At 41.1% G+C, this 22,615-nt stretch overlaps 1 pseudogene; it reads left to right on the top strand.

Annotated features, from left to right (window-relative positions):
* The first annotated feature begins 4,030 nt into the window (after nucleotides 1-4,030).
* Nucleotides 4,031-22,615, top strand: part of LOC123596952 — a 48,052-nt pseudogene continuing 29,467 nt past the window's right edge.

Below are 22,615 nucleotides of genomic sequence, written 5' to 3' on the forward strand. Positions count from 1 at the left end.
TAAAATATCATTTTAAAACAAGGCGTGCTTGGGGCGCCTGGGTGGCTCACTCGGTTAAGCGTCCAACTCTTAGTTTGGCTCAGGTCATGATCTCATGGTTCGGGAGATCGAGCCCGGTGTTGCACTCTGCACTGATAGTGGAAACTCTCTCTCTCTCTCTCTCTCTCTCTCTCTCTGCCCCTCCCCTGCCCACATGCATGCTCTCTCTCTCTCTTTCGAAATAAATAAATAAACATTTTTAAGAAACAAGGCAGGGGGGCCTGGGTGGCTCAGTTGGTTAAGCGTCCAACTTCGACTCAGGTCATGGTCTCACAGTTTATGAGTTCGAGCCCCATGTCTGGCTTTGTGCTGACAGCTCACAGCCTGTGGCCTGCTTCCAATTCTGTGTCTCCCCCTCTCTCTGGCTCTCCCCTGTTTGCACTCTGTCTCTCTCTCTCTCTCTCTTAAAACTAAATAAACATCAAAAATTAAAAAAAAAAACAAACAAAAAAAAAACGAGGCATGCTTTTAGTGATGCCTGAGTGGCTCAGTCAGTTAAGCATCCAACTCTTGATTTTAGCTCAGGTCACGATCTCACAATTTGTGGGTTTGAGCCCTACGTTGGGCTCTGCAGGGACAGTGTGGAGCCTGCTTGGGATTCCCTCTCTCTCCCTCTCTGTGTGTCCCTCCCCCATTCGATCTTGCTCTCTTTCTCTAAAATAAATAAATAAAAAATTTTAAAAATGTAGTCATTTTAAGAGGTAAAGTTGTAGAGGAGAAAAAATCACTCCTAAAGAAAAATTATTTTCCACCATCCTAATTCTTCTGTCTTTTTTCTTTAATTTTTATTTTTTTAATGATTACTCGGCAATCTCCTGTACCTTAATTATGCACCAGAGAAGCTTCTTTAATTTAAGAACTAACATTTGTTAAGTTCTCACTGCTTGCTAGTCCCATGCAACTTGCTTAGCCGGTGTTATGCTTCTTAAACCACAGTAACACCGTAGGCACAGAGGTACGCCCATTAGGCCTAGAAGGAGATCAGCTTTGAATCGGGGGAAATGCATTGCCCTGGTCACTCACTGTGGGTGTCATTTCCAGAAGGGCATTTCAGGGAATCTGTGCAAAAGCTTGTGTGGTACTATTATATACAGGTTAGTCTTCTTTCATGGTAATGTTTTATAATTGTACAAACTTACTTTGCCTTGAAGATGCCTCACATTCTAAGGTTTTACAAAATGTCCCAATAATGAGACCTCTTTAGCTTTTTTTTTTTTACTATTCCCGAGTCGTTTTATGTAAAGCTGTACTTATTTATTTATTTATTTATTTGGGAGAGAGAGAACAGGGGAGGAACAGAGAGAGAATTTTAAGCAGGCTCCATACTCATTGTGGAGCCAGACGGGGGCTCGACCCCATGACCCCAGGACCATGACCTGAGCCGAAATCAAGTCAAATGTTCCATTGATTGAGTCACCCAGGTGCCCCTAAAGCTTTTTTTTACTGCATCTTGAATAAATAATTGAATAAAAATTAAATGTGGAGGTCCTACATGAGTCAGATGAAACAACATTTTGGAGGGTCAACTAAGAAAGATTTGAATGAATGAAGAGGTCCATCAGATTTCTTATGGGAAGAAAAATGTTGGAAATATATGACTTTTTGAAAATCATTGTGTACCTGTTAAATGAATAAACCAACACTATAAAGAAAAGGTGGAATTTTTTAAATCCATAAAAATCACAAAATTCTGTGTCAAACAAACGTCATTATAGAATTAAGACAAGTAAGTATGGAAACCAATTTGACAATAAATTTCATATTAAAAAAAGACAAGTATGAAAACTTAGTAAAGAAATATTTACAAATATTGGAAATAATTTATAGGCTTAGCATATAAATATCTTACAACTTAAAAATGATTGGCATCATGGTAAAACAATTATCAGAGGGAAAAATAGGTAATTCCCAAAAAAGTACATAGAAATAACAAAGCACAGGCAAACTTAGGCTGTTAATAAAAGAAATGCATATTAAAACAAGGAAATACTCCTCCTTGTCAAGGTGACAATAACTCTACAAATTATTTTATTAATCATAGTCAATCAAATGTTACACTTGCACATTACTTGTGGTTGGTTAATTTCACATTGCTTATCTGGAGGGGAATTTCATTCATTCATATACTTAAGGACATGTTAATTAAATACTTAGCTAGAGAGAGACACATTTTTTTGTGATGGGATTGAATAATGAAAACGGAACATGTCCCTGTACTTTGCTATGGCACACATTATGATTAAGTGGGACAGACTAAACATGTGAGCAAGAAAATATGTCCAGAGAATTAAATGCTGGGATGAGATGCAAAGTATGTGAGTGGTTACCTTAGATTGAAGCGTCCAGAGAAGCCTTTCTGAAGAAGGGATATACTGGCTGAGAGCTGAATGAACAGCCCTGCGCAGAAACCTAGCTGGATGTGCAGCTTTGCAAAGATTGGAGGGAGTCTTCCTCAAAGAAGGAATGCCCACCCAGAGCTCTTAAGTTATGGGAAAGCTTAGTGTATTGAGAAAAATGAATAGGTATTTCTCCAAAGAGGACATACAAGTGGCCAATAGGCGTATGAAAGGGGGCTGGGCATCACAAGTCAGCAGGGAAATTCACCAGTGCAAGTGGGCTGGAGTCTTCCCTAACGCTGCTACGTCTGTAGCATAGAATCATCTCTCCAGGGAGAAGAAGGAGGGGAAATCCACTGAGCTCAGAATGGATGAGTTTACACTGAGCTAATGAAACTTATATTTGCTGCCATCAGGCAAATGGAGCCTTAAAACAGAGTCGGAGTTGTAGAAATCTCAGCTGACATTTTTTTTTTTTTTCATTGCCATTCTGAGCCTGTGCTTTGAGGAATGTGTTCCCGCTGAGCGCCGTTCTCGAATGTTCCCCCAGTGTCCCGCACTTTGGTAGCATATTTACAGAGGTTATCTTGCTTAGTCCTTACCAAAAACTATGTGAGATTATTCCCATTTCTTAGATGGAAATCTTGTATCTCAGAGAGGGATATGACTTGCTTAAATCCATGCAGTTTGAGGTGAGGGGGCACAGTAGCACCCCAGGCAGGACTGAATCAAAAGTCCCTGTGCCACAAACACCAACCGCCACGCGTGCTCCCTCATCACAGCGTCTCTTGTTGGAGAGTTGACTCATCTGGAATTAGTGGAAGGTGTTTATTTCCTCCACTACCACCCCTGGGGGCTAAAGAACATTCTGTTACTGATGGCTGGGTGCTTTCCGGTAAGGAATCGTGCTCTTTTCCTGTAGAAGAGAGAGGAAAACACACACTGTGTGTGCATGTTTTGACAGGAATTTAAAAGTTATAGCAATGGAGGGGAGCCTGGGTGGCTCCGTCGGTCGTGTCCAACTTCAGCTCAGGTCATGATCTCACGGTTCGTGGGTTCAAGCCCCGCATCGGGCTCTGTGCTGACAGCTCGGAGCCTGGAGCCTGCTTCGGATTCTGTGTCTCCCTCCCTCTCTGCCCCTCCCCTGCTGACGCTCTGTCTCCCTGTCTCTCTGTCTCTTTCAAAAATAAATACACATTAAAAAAAATGAAAAGTGATAGCAACGTAGCTTCTGGGGTTGGTCACCTCCACCCCTCTTCTCCTCTCCCATGTTTGTTCTCAGATGACAACCTTGCTTTTTAGCTGATGGACAAGAGTGCAGAAATCAGAAGAAAATTCCACAGGCGCCGACCACCACGGCTACTTGCTGTTGCTCCCGTGTACGTGGACTCAGGATTCTCTCTCTACCCCCCAAGAGGAAGGGTTTGGTTTAAGGCGACAAAAGGTATTGAATGTCCTCTGAGTAGGGCAGAGTAAACAAGCTAAGGAAATTAAGTGTGTGCGTGTGTGTGCGTGTGTGTGTGTGTGTGTGTTTGGGTGGTGAGACACGTGGTATGTGTGCACGTGGGGGGTATGTGCGGAGGGGAGGGAGGTGTTGGGGGCATTAAGAACTCACTTGAGGTGAATTACCACGACCTTAAGGTAAGCCAGTCACTATGGAGGAACGCATCAGTGCGGTGGAGCCCAGGGGCACGACCGCAAGGGGTGTAGACAAGCTGTGTTTGACCAAAGCTGTGGCAGAGTCAAGTGAGTAGGAGAATGAGAAAGAGGGATGGGGGGCTGAGCGTGAACTCAAGGTGGCAATATAAAAATGGACTCTGCCATCACTTCCGCCCCCACCCTGTAAACCGAAACATCCTCCCTCACTACTGCCCTCCCTCCTGCTCTGTCCTCTGCAGACACCGTGGCCTCCATGATATGCCTTAAATACTAGGCCTGCTCCTTACCCGGGACCTCTGCAGTGGGTGTTCCCTGGGCCTGATACCCTTGGGGACTCCCTCCTCCCTCCCCTCCTCCTCCAAGTATTCTTCACTCAAATGCTATGCGCATTTCCTGGCTTCTCTGTCCAACGTCCACCCCTCCTGACACATTCTGTATCTCTGTCTCATTTTCCCCATCGGACTCCACCCCCCCCCTGAGTATACAGTTTTGGTCTTGCCGCCTCATTTATCCTGTTGATTTATCTTTTTGAATGCAAGCTCGGAACAGGGATATTTGTATTTCACCGATCTGTCTTCAGCCCCTAGACTGGTTCTTTCTGCTACCTTCCCCCTCCGGTCTGTCTCTGCTCTACAGAGCCATTTAATAAATGGGTAAACATTTGCCGAAGGAAGGAAGCCATAAATGAGCAGACGGGTAGACGGTTGGAATGTAGGCCGAATGAAGGAGTATGACATGATAGCAGGGGCGGACGGTGAAAAGGTGAGGGAGCCAATGGCTCTTGGGGCCCCGTGGTGAGCAAAGACTTGTTGACATTGAGGTACCAGAAGAATTGAATAGGGAAATAGGGGCGCGATCGCAGAGCAGAGGCAGTACAGGTAGGTGGCGGTAAGGTTTCTGGGGTGTGACTGTGGGAGTGCCAGACCGGGAAGCAAAAGATCCGAGGTCCTTAGAAGAGAGAAGATGGAAGGGTCCGAGAGAAGGGCCTATTATGTGACAGAAGCTAATACCTGCCAACAAGGAGGGAAGGCCACCGCAGGTCAGTAGGATAGTTATAAGGGGGGCACATGCCTGGTAAGGCTGACGGCATGAGGTTAGGAGCTTCTGAGAAGGATGCCAGAGCATGGTTTGCGAGTGGCCACGTGGAGCAGAGAGGGAATGGAGGACAGAGGCCCTCCACGGCCATGTCTTCAGGGAAACTTCTTCCCATTTGGGGGAATGAGACCTCATTTTGGTTACAAAATAAGAAGGAAATGAGGTGCTATTTGGATCCCTGCTGTAAAGAGAAGCTCATACCAGAGCTGAGCTAAGAAAAAAAAGGGAGATTAACAATTCCCAAATCCTTACAGCATTTCAGGACTTAGTGAGGTTTTAATTATGATATTTAACAACATATATATATATATATATATATATATATATATATATTATGGAATCTTTTCCAAATTCCCAATAATGTACATGTATTACTTTTCAATCAGAAGACAACCCACAGAACGTGTTGCTTAATCAATCACTGAAGCTTTATATCAAAGAATTCCTGTTTATCTTCTTCAGCAAATGAGAACCATCCCGGGACGAGGGACCCATGTAGTGCTTCTAGACGCCCGCTGTCCCGCCATGTTTTCTCCCTTGTTTTCCTGTGAAGCTACCTCAGTGCAGTTAAATATTGGGAATCCCATTGGACTTTCTGGAGAGCTGCCAGAGGGCCACAGTGCTGTCTTGTGTCACCATGCTGTCTTGTCCTGTGGCATTGGTGCTTAAATGCTCTCAGCTTGAAAAAAGTTCCAAGACCATTGTCAAGTTCGACCCAGAACTGCTAACTCTAGTAACACTTTCTAAGCCACTTTGATTACAGGCATTTTGGTCTATCGCCCTCCTTCACCTTGGCTCACAATTACCACCAACCGAGATAGGTAAAAACCGTAACTGACATCTAGTATTAATCAACAAGCACCAACAAGATCTGGTCCCTGCATTTTAAGCTGAGGTCCATACTCATTCAGCAGCTAAGCCTACAATTAAGTAAAGATATTAAGTTAATACGTACCCTGAATACACAAGGTTTTATAATTAAAATAATTTTAAGCATACCTTCTCTCATTCTGCCATCCAACGAATTGAAAACTGTTCGTCTGAATTAGGGCACAGATTTAAAATTGAATACTCACTCTCGTTTCCCTACTCGTTAACTTAAACAATAATAAAAATATTTAGTATGCACTTCACACAATTTGAGAGATCAGAGTGATCAAAAATGTCATCTGCCTGTGGGAGAAACTTGTCTTTCTCCTTTTAGCCTTCACCTGCTCTAAAAATACTGTGCGGTTTGAAGCCTGTGAAAGGTACAAACATGTTGACTAGCTTGTGGCTGCTGGAAGAAATTGAACATTTAAATGGTGCACTCATTTCCCCACTTGAGTTCCATAAAAACTTTTTTTACGATTTTCAAATTTTATTTCAAAAATGTCGTGTTTTGAAACTCTTGTATACTTTCTGACTACAAAAATTTACTTTTCTGACTCAAAATGCAGTGTTGTTTTTATGAAAGAAAGAGGGTGTTGCGGTACAATCAGAAAGGAACCTAATCTGTAAAAACCTGTCTTCAGAAAACAGTGACTGCTTCCCTCTGGATGGTCTGTAGTTTGCTAGTTTGCTAGTTAACCGAGTAAATCCAATCTGACCGTTGATTCTTTGTGGCGCTCCCTGACAACCAGCCTGGGCGTTCTTTCCCTGCTTGATAAAAGGGAAGAATTAGACCACAATGACACTGCAAATTGACGCTTACTACTGAATTCAGATTGTAGAGTCTACTGCAGTCTGAGACCAGGAAGGGCACTGTCCACCCAGGGAATCAAAAAATAGTCCAGCAAAGGCTATGAAAAATAGCAACTCCCAGGGAACAAGCTAATTTTATCCCCCAAACACTGGAGAGAATTCATGGGTATTTCTCTTCAAGACTGTTCTAGAGAGCAACAGACAACAGCAGTTACCCCGAAGATGGCTTCTCAGGATTGTGGAAGTGAAATGACCATAATGGACCATACCAAGAAAGCAGGGGGCTCACTGCCCTTAGGGAGGATGATGGAAGTGCTGACTAGCTGGGAGGAGTGTGGGGGAAGAAAAGTAATTTTCCCTCTACTCTTCTAGGCTCTTGGCTGACACACTCTCGTAACAAAAGACAGATCGACCAGACAAAAACAAACAGACATTTAATAACATATATACCTCCTTCATGCATAGGCAATATTTACAAAAACTGAGTGGCTCCCTGAGATGATCCAAGCCACCACTTTAAATATCATCTTCACCTAATAACAAAATGCTGGGGGTGGGGAAAGGGGTACGGGAGATCTTCAGGAAAAGTGCAGTGAAGGAGGGTAAGGTTGTGCAGATTTAAGTCTCTGCCTTCTTCATTGACAAGACTTTCTAGAGATTTAGTCATTCTCCTTTTCCTTGATATCAAGGGAGACACCCTTACAAATGGAGAGTTCCCTCATAAATGGAAATGTCTCTTACAGAAAGGTAACTTCTACCTGGTTTTTAGAGCCTTCCCTGTGTCTACTGTGTCTTAAAAACAGTCATCCTAGGGGCACCTCGGTGGCTCATTCAGTTGAGCTTCTGACTCTTGATCTCGAGTCACGATATCAGAGTGAGTGAGATTGGGCCCCACATCCCAGCAGAACCTGCTTGGGATTCTCTCTCCCTCTCTCTCTGCCCCTTCCCTGCTCTCACTCTCCCTCTCTCTCCAAATAAATAAACAAACTTTTTAAAAAATCAGCCTAAACTAATCCTATGCCTATTAAAGAATAAATATTCGGGGCGCCTGGGTGGCTCAGTCAGTTAAGCGGCCGACTTCGGCTCGGGTCATGATCTCACGGTTTGTGAGTTCGAGCCCCACGTGGGGCTCTGGGCTGACAGCTCAGAGCCTGGAGCCTGTTTCGGATTCTGTGTCTCCCTCTCGCTGACCCTCCCCTGTTCATGCTCTGTCTCTCTCTGTCTCAAAAATAAATAAAACGTTAAAAAAAATTTAAAAAAAAGAATAAATATTCAACCAACATGGATATCTAATTGGTTTTATTAAGTAACTGATGAATCTGGCAGAATCCCATCTAGCAAGTGCTGAGGAGTTGTACAAAATGGAAAGTTTTTATAGGAAGGAGAGTGGGGCAAGGAAGTTATCAGCAAAAGAAAAGAAAGGATTATTCCAGGAAAGGTCACTCTCCCTTAGGAAAAGTCCAGGGGGTCTTATGAGGGGAATTATCCCATGTTCCTTTGGGGAGGATGGAATGAATAGAACCCCTAAGACTAATAACCTGTCTAATGCTGACCAGAAAACTACATTTCTAGGGAAAGTTGAAACTGTAATCAGATTGGGTATTAAGCCCTCGCAGAAGGGACACTGTTTTAGGCCTGTTGCTTTCCTTTTGGCCAAAGAGGCATATTTTGGGGGGATGTGTTCTGCCCTCTTCAGGAAGCCAGGGCAAGTGAAAGAAGAATTCCTGCTTCTCCTCAGGAATTTCATAGAGATTTTGGCTCTATGAAGACTGTAAGTATGAGCATTTGTCTTCCAAGCTTTCATACTTACGCTGACAACACGAAGGGATCAGGCAGTGATGAATGAGGTGAACAGATTTGTCGCCTAAGGCCTTCCAGGATCTCTTAGTGCCTGTTTGCAATTCAGCTGTTCAGTATTTGTGTATATGCTGTGTTCTATAACACAGGAACCTTTGAGAAATTAATTGGTGATATCTTTTTTTTTGCTACTGTACCCCTGCCAGCCAAAAAAGGAAGGATTGAGCCCCTTCCCTCTCACAAGAAGGGCAGAGAAGCCACACTTCCTGGGCTGCTCTGAAGTCTGGTAGGACCCGGAATGAACCCTGAGCACAGCAGTGCTCCATTGACCCCCACCTCTATGCTCAGCCCTTACAGAATCTGGGGGTCCCTCCTTCTCTTTTCTTACAGAATTTACCTTAGAGAACTTATAATTGTTAAACTCTTTGTCCCTTTGAGATGTACATTATTTTTAATTTGAAAAAAAATTTAAAAGCCTTTTGCCAGTTTTACATTCCAGGACTGTCTTTCTCAAGGATCTAAGAGCCATCACTTTGAAATGTAATCATCTGGGAAAATAGAGCCCTTACCTCTCAGTCTCTGTGATAGGATGGGAGCCTCGTTCAGTGGGAGCCTTGCTCCAAGTTGTAAATCTACCTCCTGTCTTGTGAATAAGGGAAGAATTTGCTTTTCCTTTGGGTAAAGCCAATTAGCAAACACAGATGGCTTTAGGGCCCCCCTCCCCCGTCCCACCCCAGCTCTTAAAAACTTTCCTGTTCTTTGTTCTAATAGAGATGGGTATCCAGACTGTGCTTTTCTCACTATTACTGGCAATAGTATAGGAATAAAATCAGTTTCTGTTTTCTCTTCTTCTCCAGTGCCACTTTTCTTAACCAATATACACATAGGCCATAAGTCCTTTTGGGTGATTAATGGAAGGAGGGAGGGGAATCCCCAAAGAACATGTAACAATAGCATTATCATCAACCTTGCCAAATAAGGATCTCTTTTTTTAATTTAGAAAAATAAGGGAACATGGCCGTTCTTGCAATTATCAGAGAGCAATTTACAATCTTTATGCAAATGCCTTGATGTATATTGAAGACATCAAAAGATGGAAACTAAGACAGAGTTCAACAAAGCAGATGTGTAGGTTTTTAAAAATATTGTTTTATATTCTTAAACTTCACTTATAGTGATTAATACTGTTTGGAAATGAGCACCATCAGTATTAAAAGTGTGAATGGAAGGGCACAGCACTTAACACAAATCAAAGCGAACTGAACATATAATTGAGATTTTCCACCATATTCTGTCAGTCTCTGCTTGTTCTGCGGTCTATACATTTATGGGGAATATATTTCATGAACTGATACAGCGGAGTCTGTACTGGAGAAGCATTCTGGTGAGTCACTGTGCGAGATTCATGTTCAGAAACTGAGTCCAAAAGGAGCTTAAAACGGCACCTATCCCGGGGCGTTTGGGTGGCTCAGCAGGTTAAGCACCTGACTCTTGATTGGGCTCAAGTCATGACCTCACAGTTTGTGGATTCAAGCTCTGGGTTATCCATGATGACTGTACAGAACCTGCTTGGGATTCCCCCTCTCTGTCCCTCCCCAGTTCGTGCTCACTCTCTCTCTCAAATTAAATAAATAAACTTAAAAAAAAATGACCCCTATCCCACCAATAGGCACAACCAGCCTCTCGGAAAGCAAACACAGAGGACAAAGCAGAGAAGGTGAGAAAGAACACTGACAAAGGAGAAAACATTCAGGTTAGAAGGGATTTCCATTCTTCTCCCTTGGTTCTTGGCTATAGGTGCTCTCTTATTTGACACGCAGATATTTCAAGACGTCTGGCCATCATTTCAAACTACATGCTTTACATAAATCTTCTCTGTGTGGTTTGATGATTTTTTCCTTGCATTCTGCTTTGTCAGATATCGTAACCATAACCACAAGCTTTTGCATTGTATACCTTTGTTCATCTTTTTATTTTCCATCATCATGAATTGATTTATATTAGCTATGCCTCTTGCATTCAGTTTTTCATTAGATTTTGACTTTTGTTCTAATTTGAAATTCTTTCCGTAAGTGAAGTTAGCATGTTTCCGTTCATTGCCATAGAGATGTGTTTGGTGCTGTTTCTACTATATTTTTATGGTATTGCATTTTAAGGGCTTTTAAAAATCTTTACTATACAATATGATTCAGTTCTGGTGTGTTCTGTGTTTTTTTTTTTCTAGTAATTTGTATTCTTTCCTTCCCTTTTACATTTGATTTTGGAAAATTATTGTAGAACAACATCATAAGCACAAAGGAGTATTTGCATCCTTCAAATTACTTAGGTTGGAAAGCATGTGTTGAGTTAACTTAAAAAGAGAAATCAGGTATTTAGACATAATTAAAGGGAAACAGGAATCTTCAAGGCTGAAAGTCATACAGTTTAACTTTGTAAGTAAAACTTACCTAAGATGATTCTTGCCCAAGAAATCAATAGCATATTAAAGAAAAGTGCATATAATAATAATTGTTGTTTGCTCCCAGGCAGTTTCTTAGTAACATAAAAGAGTATATGACCACCTGAAAAAAAAAAATGTTTCCTAAAATAGTCTTATCTTGAGATAGATCTTGAAATATATCTCTAAATCTAAACATATCTGATTATGATATCTTGGTAAAGAAATTGACCACGAATTTTAAAAACTACGTGACAAATGCTGAGCTGCTAATTTGGGGATAGCTAGCGGTTGCCCACTAGGCAGAATGACGGCCCTTAACTATTCTTAGTCCTAATGCCAGGATCCTATGACTATGTCATGACATATATGGCAATTGGAATTAAGGTTACCGGTGGAATTAAGTTTACTTATCCCTGATTTTAAGATTAAAGAGAATATCCTGGATTTTCCCTTGAGCTTAATGTAATCACAACTGCCCTTGAAAAATGGAAGAGAAGGGAAGAGGCATTGGGGTACGAGTGGTGCAGTGTGAGAAAGACTGAATGGCCATTGCAGGCTCTGAAGATGAAAGGAGGCCAGGAACCAAGGGATGCTGGTAGGTTCTAGGGTCCCGAGAAGCAAAACAAAACAAAACAAAACAAAAAAACCCCACTTTTCTCCCCTAGAACGTCCAGAAGAAAACACAGCCCTGCCAGCACCTTGCCCAGTGCAACCAATCGCAGCTTCTGACTGCCAGGACTCCGATATAATAAATTTGTGCTGTTTAAAGCACTACAATTGGTTACAACAGTGAAAGGAAACTGATACATTGATTTCCATAAGTGTGTGTCCACTTTGAGAACACTGACAAGTTCAATGTGATTTTTGGAGTTTCTCTTAAGAGGGGAATACACACATTCCCAAACTGGGCATTATAATTTTATGACTCTCAATCCTCAGTAAACTCAACAACACTTTGAGGTTCAGTACATCCAAAGTGATATGAAAGTATTTACTTGTACGGGCGCCTGGGTGGCTTGGTCGGTTAAGCGTCTGGCTCTTGATTCTGGCTCAGGTCATGATCTCATAGTTCGCAGGACTGAACCCACATTGGACTCCGAGCTGGCAGCACCGGAGTCTGCTTGGGATTCCCTCTCCCTCCTGCCCCTTTCCTGCTTGCACTCACATGTGCCCCTCTCTGTCTCTCTCTCTTTCTCTCAAAATAAATAAGCAGACACTAAAAGAAGGAAAATATTTAACTGTAAAGGCAACTCTATAAGTAATAATTTGAAAGAGACTTACCATATTCTATACCACATACTCTTTGTAAATAGATGTGAACTTTCATAAAAACGTGCTAGGTATCCAAACCATAATTTCCAAACTAGACAATTTAGACGGATAGAATTTATTGAGGAAAAATTAACGCAAGCTGAATAGAAAGGTGTTTGACATTTTACGACTTTGAACATGCCTTTTGTTAGTCTAGCATAAATCCTGCTAAACCATGGGATCAAATAGAGGGTAACACATTGATTTTTCAAGTGCCACTTTTTTTTTTTTTTTTTCTGTAGGATACTCTGAAAAAAGCTCATCAACAGCTGCCTGGATTTTTTCCTGTGTAAAACAGACTGAGTGAATAGAAGTGACTTTAAATGACAGTCTGGTTATTTATAGAGGAGCAAATGAAAGATTTATGCCCTGTTGGTATGCATCAGGTCAAGGTATGAACATTTGAAATGGTAATAGACTTAAAAGTCAAGCGTGCTGGCTTTTCATATCTTTTCACACCAAACTTATTGAGAGCCCATTAGCCACACATTAACTATCTAAAACTAGGCATCAAAATTATTCTGAGCAGCAGGATGTGTCTGATTGTTCTTTATTAATAAAGGTAGCACAGTTTAGATAATTCTGGAGTGGCAATGGGCATCAATGACAAATTTTAACTTGAAGTGTAAGCCTTGGTCTACATTGAATGAATTGAATATAATGAATATTTTAGCACCTTGGCTTAAAGTTTCTTTCATTGTCCTAAGTATGAAAAAGAAGAAGAAAGGAAGATGAAGCTGGGCAGAGTCAGGGGCCAGGACCACTGGGAGCAAGTCTATCTGATGATAGAAAGTATCCAGGGCTGCAAAGGATAAGCCAAAGAAAGCAAAGGGAGGCTTCTCCTCTTCTTACGCCTTTATATCCCCCTCCGATGACTCTCACTGGCTAAATGTATCTAGGAACCACAGAACAAAAGAGCCTGGGAAATATATTTCCTTAAGATGGAAATAAGAGCCGGGGAAGGGTAGAGCATTTATTTGAAGAGAAGAGTAAATGTGATTGACATGCCAAGCATTGTCGCAAAACCCATGAAGAGAAGGGGTTCCGCCATTTCTCCTTCCACGTAGGCAAGCTGGCATCCTTGGTGTGATGTTTACACTCTACTTTATTTTCATCGGCTATGACCACATCAGAAAAGATTTCTTGGTGTGTAGGTGGGGGGATAATTGTATAACCACTCGCTTGAGTTTGCTTGTGTAGATATTTTATTTGGACTAAACAATGCCACTAGATTTTGGCCATGTCATTCAGTCACTTTTCAGATGCAATGGTTCAAACCCCTGTTACACGCTAACGCATCTTGTGTATTGGATGAAGAACACTGCTGTTTATTTCCAGGATTTCGCCTTGTTTGGGCCAGTAATTCATTACTTAGAGGCATAGCTTTGTCGTTAATTTTGAAGGCCAAAGAGGGTGGTAGAGAGTTGAGCTTATCAATTATTAGCCAGTTATAGTTTTCCATATACTAATGTAAGGAATTAAACACTGAATAATTCAAAATTCCTCTTTAAAAGGTAGGCACTCTCTGATAACAAAATAACAGAACCATTGAAGCAGGGAAGTTATATTTTACAGGTAAGTTGGTTTTGATGTCTGTTATTAAGCTAACAGTGATGGATTTCAGACATATAAAATAGCTTAGATAAATAATATTTGGCGGATAAAAAATGAGATCAGAACATCTTCCTTTTGTTGCAAAGCTAAAATGGAACGTAACTAGTAATGTTGAGTGACTGTGCCCAGGGAACTTGTTAATGTCCTCCCAATGCTTCTCAATGTCTCAATGCCATGCGAACTATCACAGACCCTAGCAACATCTCACACTTTTGGTCATGTGTGTGGTAGGCACACTGATGGCCCCACAAAAATGTCCATTCGCTAATTTCCAGAACGTGGGATATGCTATGTTACATGGCTAACAGGACGTTGCAGGTCTAATTAAGGTTACCGACCTTGACAGGGAGATCATTCTGCCTTACCTACTCACATGTGCCCTTCAAAGCAGAGAACTTTCTTTAGCTAGAGTCAGAGAGAGACAGCAGAAGGGAAAGGCAGAGAGATGGGAAGCATAAGCAAAATCTGACATGATGCCCTGTTCTTGGCTCTGAGATTTAGGAACCCGCATGCCAGGACCATAGAGAGGTCCTGTGGTCTAGATGCCTGTGGTATGCTTTAATCACCAACTGCTTTCATCACACCCCTCTTTAGCTATTCAATCACCATTTAAAAATTTTTTTTGATGTTTATTTTTGAGAGAGAGAGAGAGAGACAGGGTGCAAGCAGGAGACAGGCAGAGAGAGACAGAGACAGAATCCAAAGCAGGCTCCAAGCTCTGAGCTGTCAACAAAGAGCCAGATATGGGGCTTGAACTCACAAACCACGAGACTATGACCTGAGCTGAAGTCAGATGCTCAACCAACTGAGCCACCCAGGTGCCCCTGGCTATTCAGTCACTATTAATGGAGGACCTAGCGTGTGCCTGGCAATTTGATGGCGGTATGTTGATGATGGGGATATATTGGTGATGGGTGTATTGATGAAGGACGCAGGTACAATGCATGCCCTTCTTAGGAAGAAGATATGTAGGGAGACAGAAAATGAGATGAAGAGATTGAGCTGCTCCTACAAGTTTGCGACGGCATTTGTCGACTTGTGTATAATTTATTTCTTCACACCCCCCATCTCCCAAACCAGCCACCCTGCTCTGCAAAGCACAGAAAGACGTTACACAGCATCTGATGAAAGGATTTCTTCTCAACACAGGGCTGGGGCTGACGCAGAAATTACATGACCGGTGGACAGTGTTATGGACCAGATTTATTCAGGCAAGAATTAGAAAACCAGGAAATTGGGAAGACAGCAAAGAAAGGATTCGGCTTTCCTGAGAAACACATAGTGTAGTTAAGTACTCAATGGCAGACCAGGTGTACTGACTGAGGCGCTCTGCCCTTTAACAGGAAAGTTGCATCTCAAAAGGATCCCCGCTCTGTGTACTGGAGGGCTGACAGCATCAGAGGCAAGCAACATTAGGGCGCCCCGGGGGGCTCAGGCGGTTAAAAGCCCGATTTGGGCTCTGGTCATGATCCCACAGTTCATGAGTTTGAGTCCCGCATCAGGCTTTGGGCTGGTGGCGAGGAGCCTGCCGGAGGTCTTTCTCTCCCCCTCTCTCTGTTCCTCCCCACTTGGACACTCACACTCTCTCTCTCTAAGTAAATAAGCTTAAAAAAAATTGTAATAAAAAATAGCAAGCAAACAGCATGGGAAAAACAGAAAGGATCAAAGGAAAATCATAAACTTTGAAAGGTGAGAATGTATATATACATATTTAATACACACTGTTATTTTTAAAAAAATTTAATATTTATTTATTCTTGAGAGAGAGAGAGAGAGAGAGAGAGAGAGCACAAGTAGGGGAGGGGCAAAGAGAGAGGGAGACACAGAACCCGAGGCACGCTCCAGGCTCTGAGCTGTCAGCACAGAGCCCGATGTGGGGTTCGAACCCACGAACCATGAGATCATGACCTGGGCTGAAGTCAGAGGCTTAGCCAACTGAGCCACCCAGACACCCCTATACTCACTGTTGTTTTTATCGAGGTTTGCCTCAGAATACATTAGCATCACTGACGTGCAGAAGCCTGACTAATGTGGGTGCCTTCAGCAGAACCCCCTCTGAGAACCTGTTCCTTGATGATGTTCTGCTGGTGAATCTGTTTCTATGAATATTTTCTCCTGGACAAAAGGTATCTAGTGTATTGCTTTATGCTAGTTTTCCTTTATTTTTTTCCCTAGCATCTCCTTCTTATCGTGGGAGAAAATAGCAATGGTTATTGTCATTGCGTATCTTTTTATATTTGCTGTTTTTAGTTTCCATCGAATATTATTTACATCACTTACATTTAATTGATTCAATTGTTCAAAACTGGGGAGAGGTAAAATCTCTGGAAAAATTATTTCGAAACTGTTAGATTCCCACAGGAGTTCAAACAGTGGCTTCACTTTTTCAGTGATCCATTCCTCAATTTCATTTAATCTGCCTTCCTTTTAAAGGTTCTCCCTCAGATTGCCAATGATTTCCATGTTTTAACTCCGATGGAAATTTTTCATTTTCCTCTTCACATGGTTCAACAACTCCTTCCATCGGCTTCTGAGATATTAAACCCTCCTGACTTCTTTCCTGCCTCTTTGTTAGTTTTCTTGCTGAAGCCTCTTCTCATATCTTCCGTGTTTCCATGGGCTCAGTTCCAGCTACACTTTTTTTTCTCATCCTTCCACAGATTCTCTTGAGAACTGAGACCTTACATGGCTTGGAAAAAACTTAGATAAAACTACCCAAGTCATCAAGATAGTTGTTTGCCCAGGAAAAAAAAAAAAATGCTGTTTGCTTTGGAAAATCCCCACTAATCAATTTATGGGGGATAATGTACTGTTCACTTACACAAACAACTCGCTTATCAATCACAGTATACTTATCACGAATCTCTTCAAGACCCTCACTCTCTGTGTCCTAAACTGTTATATCACAAACTCTACTCACACCTGATCAGTTTCCTAAGCTTGGCCACTGTGCCTTAAACCATCGGAGCTCAGCATCTAAACTCCTATAAATACTTCAGTTCTATCTTCCCCTTCTGATACACTGCTCAGACTTTATCAAGGGCGCGTTCTGTCTTTCTGCAGTATGTTCTAGATTCATCGTTGGCAGATTGTCTGTTGACCGTTTAAGAAGCTGACTACTCCCTAGGTGACTTTCTCCAGACTCCTCCTTTAGACTGCTACTGGCTTACTGGTTTCTGTACATTACAGGTGTTTATCTGTCTCCAAGATACATCTAATGTGTGCCTTTCTTTCCATTACTACCAACATCACCTTTGAACAAACCATCGCTCTCACCTAAATCACTGCACAATCTATTGTCCCCATTCAATCTATTCAGTTTTTTAACTATGAAACATCTTAACCTTGATCAATGATTAAGGGAACAATGACCCCTAACAGTAACAGATATTTATCTCCAGTTCAGCAACTTGGTTACTACCGCAGTAGTTGTCTTTATACATTAAAAGTAATTAAAAACAAATATGTAAATTTAAAATTTAGTATATACGACCCCATTTTTAATAAGAGCATTTTATCTACACATCTAAGTCTATCTATGCTAACTATCGTCTGTCATCTATCTCCACCAATAGAGATTGAGTGCTGTTTACTTAGTGTGAATGATGTTTATTTTTAGAGTGGTAGAATTTTTAAGCTCACTGTACAGTTTTTTTATATGCCTTATTCTTTATCATGGAGCTGTAGAATCTTTTTTTTTTTTTAAAGTAAAGTTCATTGCTCTAAAAAATTTAGCAGACAATGGCATCAAAACCATTTTGGATTACGGTTCAATATTATTGAATTCCAGTTGTAAAGAGCACAGATTAATCATGTTTTAGTTAATCAAATAAAAAGACTCTAGGAACATCATCGTTACTTTTGATGCCTCTGATGATAATAAACATTATACTATTATAGACATAAATATTACAAACCCTAAAATAGATATCCCTTCATATTCAATTTATACTCATAGATACTTTTTGTTACTGATACTCAGCATTCCACAAATTGTCTTTATTGTATTTTTTAATTACTTCCTCTTTATTCCTGGAGAACTCCTTCTCATAGACTTTTCTCCTCTGTTCCAGTTTGGATTGATACTCTCTGCCATCTGGACACTAACCATCATCACACCATTTCAGAGTCTCCCCCACTGGATATCCCGGGTTGGATGCTTTCTGTTGCTTGGATCACATTTATTCCTTTTTCCTGGTATATTATCTATTATTAGCAAGTATCTTCCTTGTGAAATAGAAAAAAAATATTTCTATGCCCTCAAAGAGCAGATGATGTGTTTTTGATTTCTAAATCTTGAAAATTAATGTTAGAGATACACTTTTCTCTAGAAATTATTTTCTTTAAGAATTTTAGAAGGGGGGGGGCACCTTAGTGGCTCAGTCAGTTAAGTGTCCGGCTCTTGATTTTGGCTCAGGTCGTGATTTCACGGTTTGTGGGTTCGAGCCCCGAGTTGGGCTCTGCACTGACAACACATAGAGGATACTTGGGATTCTCTCTCTGCCTCTCTCCTGCATGCTCTCTCTCTCTCTCTCTCTCTCTGTCAAAATAAATAATAAATAAACAGTAAGAAAGAATTTTGAAAGGAATTGTCCGATTGTTTCTAGTATCCAAAGTTGTAGGCAAAAAGTCAGATGACAGTGTTTCTGACTTATGACATGTCTTCTTACCCCAAATCCCAGAAATTTTTAGTATAATCACTGCACCCATTGTTATAATAAAATTTTAACACTGTGTACTGAGGTCTTATGATTTTAAAACATTAGGGAAAAAAGTCAAGAGCAGGATAACTTTATGTGAGACTTATTTTCTTGAGTAGTTTTCTTGAATAAATAAGCTACTAAATAATGAATCAAACAAGAAACTTTGTCTCTCCTTCCCCTGGCAGACGAAAGTGCATTGAGGGTACAGAGCTGTCTGTTAAGCACTGGATACTGATATACTTGAGCCAGCGTCCGCCTTGACCCAGCTAACATCATCCTGTGTGCCATCGAAGATGCCCTTGGCATTTGTCATAATGAGTTTTGGATTGAGATGGATTAAAATGAGCTAACAATCAAAACTGGAGCTGCCCCACAGAAATATCACGAGCCGTACAAGTGATTTTCGGTGTTCTAGTTACAACACTCAAAAAAGAAAAACAGGTGAAATTAATTTTAGAAATACATTTTATTTAAACAAACATGTCCAAAATATTGTCACTTCAACATGAAATAGAAATAAAGGAAAATTATTAATTAGATACTGCATTCTTTCCATCTTTATACAAAGTATTCAAAATCTAGGATGTAGATCGAATGTATTTGCAGAATGACTTGGTTAAGTATCTTTATTTTTTTTAAATTTGAGACATTTTTGTATTTTTCTAATATCAAAAGTCTGTTTAAAATTAAGATGCCAGAAAACACGAAATGTGTTTAACATTTACAATACATGATATTTTAGTAGATGAAAAGAATTAGCATTGTGTTTTATTCCATGATGGCAATTGCTATTTTCATGTTACTACAAAGCTATCTAGCAACAAAATCTTCTGCCTTTCATCACATGTATGTATGTATGTATGTACATTTCATGTTTTACATATTCTTATTTTAATTTTTTAAATATAGTTGATACGCATCTTATATTTGTTTCAGGTGTACAACACAGTGATTCAAAATCTCCATACACAATGCTTTGTCACTGTTAGGATGCCCCTGGAAGGGGACGGCCATCTCGCCAGCTGCCGGAAGGAACTGAAGGTCAACCAATCATCGAGCAACAGCACAACCTGGCACGAAAGAAAGACCCACCCGAACCTAAACCCAGAACTGCTGCAGCTTAAAAACCCTACCCACCATACCCGGCACGACTTCCCTGACTCCTCTCACTCCCTGAGTCAAGGAACCTCGCCTGGAAACTTAGTTCCCAATAAAGCCTTAAACTGCAAAAAATTCTTTTTGACTCTAACTCCTATCTTTACCCCGGCCAACGCCTGACACTAACAGTCACCACAAGTGTGACTACCGTCTGTTACCGTTACAATATCATTGATTATATTCCCTATGCTGTACCTTTTATTCCCATGACTTATTCACTGGATAAAGATGTGACATACACAGACACACACAGACACACACACACACACACACACACACGATGGAATATTATGCAGCCATAAAAGGGAGGAGATCTTGCCCTTTTGCAGCACTGTGGATGGATCTAGAGGGTATTATGCTAAGTGAAATGTCAGAGAGGGAAAGACAGTTACTATTTTATTTCATTCATATGTGGAATCTAAAAAACCAAGCCAACAAACAAACAAGAAGCAGAATCAGACCTACAAATACAGAGAACAAATTGATGGTTGCCAGAGGAAATAGAGGTAAGGGATGGGCAAAATGGTTGAAGAGGAGTGGGAGCTACAGGAATGCAGGTGTATCTTATCCTTTTTTTTTTTAATTTTTTTTTTCAACGTTTATTTATTTTTGGGACAGAGAGAGACAGAACATGAACGGGGGAGGGGCAGAGAGAGAGGGAGACACAGAATCGGAAACAGGCTCCAGGCTCTGAGCCATCAGCCCAGAGCCTGACGCGGGGCTCGAACTCACGGACCGTGAGATCGTGACCTGGCTGAAGTCGGACGCTTAACCGACTGCGCCACCCAGGCGCCCCAAGTGTATCTTATCCTTACAGCACACTCAGAATTAGTGAACGTTTTGCCCTTGACATTAACTAGTATATTTCTTTTTCATGATAAGAAGTTTTCACATTGACTTGTATTTTAAATTTGGCTGCTGCTGATCTCAGAACTACATGTGAAACATAGTAACTAACAGCCCCAATGAGAATATGAGGGTAAATAAATGAACCTCCACCCTTAGGTAAGTATCACCTCTTCCTGGATAATAAAAGTTGAAGAAAGGTTGTAACACATCCACAAGTTTCCCATTATGCCCAAACTCATCAGACGATGAGTTCACTCCCTTTACTGAAGTTTACTGGCCTGATGAAAAGGACAGAACGATGATTTTTTTTTTTTAAATATGAAGTTTATTGTCAAATTGGTTTCCATACAACACCCAGTGCTCATCCCAACAGGTGCTCTCCTCAATACCCCTCACCCACCCTCCCCTCCCTCCCACTCTCCATCAACCCTCAGTTTGTTCTCAGTTTTTTAAGAGTCTCTTATGTTTTGGCTCCTTCCCTCTCTAACCTTTTTTTTTCTTCCTTCCCCTCCCCCATGGTCTTCTGTTAAGTTTCTCAGGATCCACATAGAAGTGAAAACATACGGTATCTGTCTTTCTCTGTATGACTTACTTCACTTAGCATAACACTCTCCAGTTCCATCCACGTTGCTACATATTTCATTCTTTCTCATTGCCAAGTAGTATTCCATTGTAACAATGATCTTTTTAATGAACCTGTTTTAGAACATTAGGAACCAAGAGATGCCCTGTGATTATTTCTCATTCCAGTGGCCTGGTTCTTTCAAACAGCAAAATAGGTTATAATCTACAGGTTTCTTATCAAAATGCACAATTTTAATGGCTGAAATGGAATCTATATCTGTTATTTTAAAAAGTGGTTACACGGGGCACCTGAGTGTCTCTGTTTTTAAGCGTCCAACTTTGGCTAAAGTCATGATCTTGTGATTAATGAGTTCAAGCCCCGTGTCAGGCTTTCTGTTGTCAGTGGGGAGCCCACTTTAGATCCTCTGCCCCCCTCTCTCTCTGCCCTTCCCCTTCTCCCGCTTTCTCAAAAATAAATAAACATTTTTTAAAAAGTGGTTACAAAGAAGCAAAGCATGCCTGCAAACATGTTAAGCCAAACCTCTACAAACCTCATACAGCGTGTCCAAGGCCGTCAGAAAGCCTTGATGATGATTAAAATACAGAAACCAGGCAAAGATAAAAGGACTGTTCTCTTGAATTTCGTGTTTACCAAGATTTTATAAGCCACAACTCAACATTGATATTTGGCAGCCAGAGTAAATGAATTAAATCCCAGGGAAAAAGGGAGTAATTGAAAGAGTCTTTCTTATTGTAATCACCACTATCATCTGTGAAAGTCGTTTTGAAACAGTGGCGTAGACAAATGATTGGATTTCACAGCAAATGTTGTTGAGAAAATCTCTTAGCTGTGCCAACGAGGAAAAGACCGGAGGGGGGATGTTTTTACCAACACAGTGGTCTCTGTGTGGCTGTTAACCTTGGGTTCCCTCCCCTACACCAGCAGAACTAAGAGTGCAGGAATTCGATGAAAAAGATACGGGGAAGAGAATGGGGAACAGGAGCCAATCTACAAAATCCGATAAATGTTTTACATTCTCTCAAGTAAAACAATGAAGAGCAGCATGAATAAATAACGTCATTGGTGAATGACAAGAGCATCAATGACATTTCGCACATTTTCTGTGGATATCATAATATAATGCTATGTGCCATCACTTGTTCCCTAAAAACATTTCAAACTATTCCTTCTGGGCAGTCTCTACAAGGTGCTTATGCATGTGTTTCCTTTGCAATTGATCAAAGCCCTACCAAGAAAGTTTTGTTCTATGCCTGGCCCTCCTCCAGAGTGCTCGTTTTCTAGTTCTGTGGATGGGAGGTTATATTCCTGTATCCAGGGCTATACTGTGGTCCCATGGGATGTGGCT

Source organism: Leopardus geoffroyi, chromosome C1 (assembly GCF_018350155.1).
Source record: "Leopardus geoffroyi isolate Oge1 chromosome C1, O.geoffroyi_Oge1_pat1.0, whole genome shotgun sequence".
NCBI lineage: Eukaryota > Metazoa > Chordata > Mammalia > Carnivora > Felidae > Leopardus > Leopardus geoffroyi.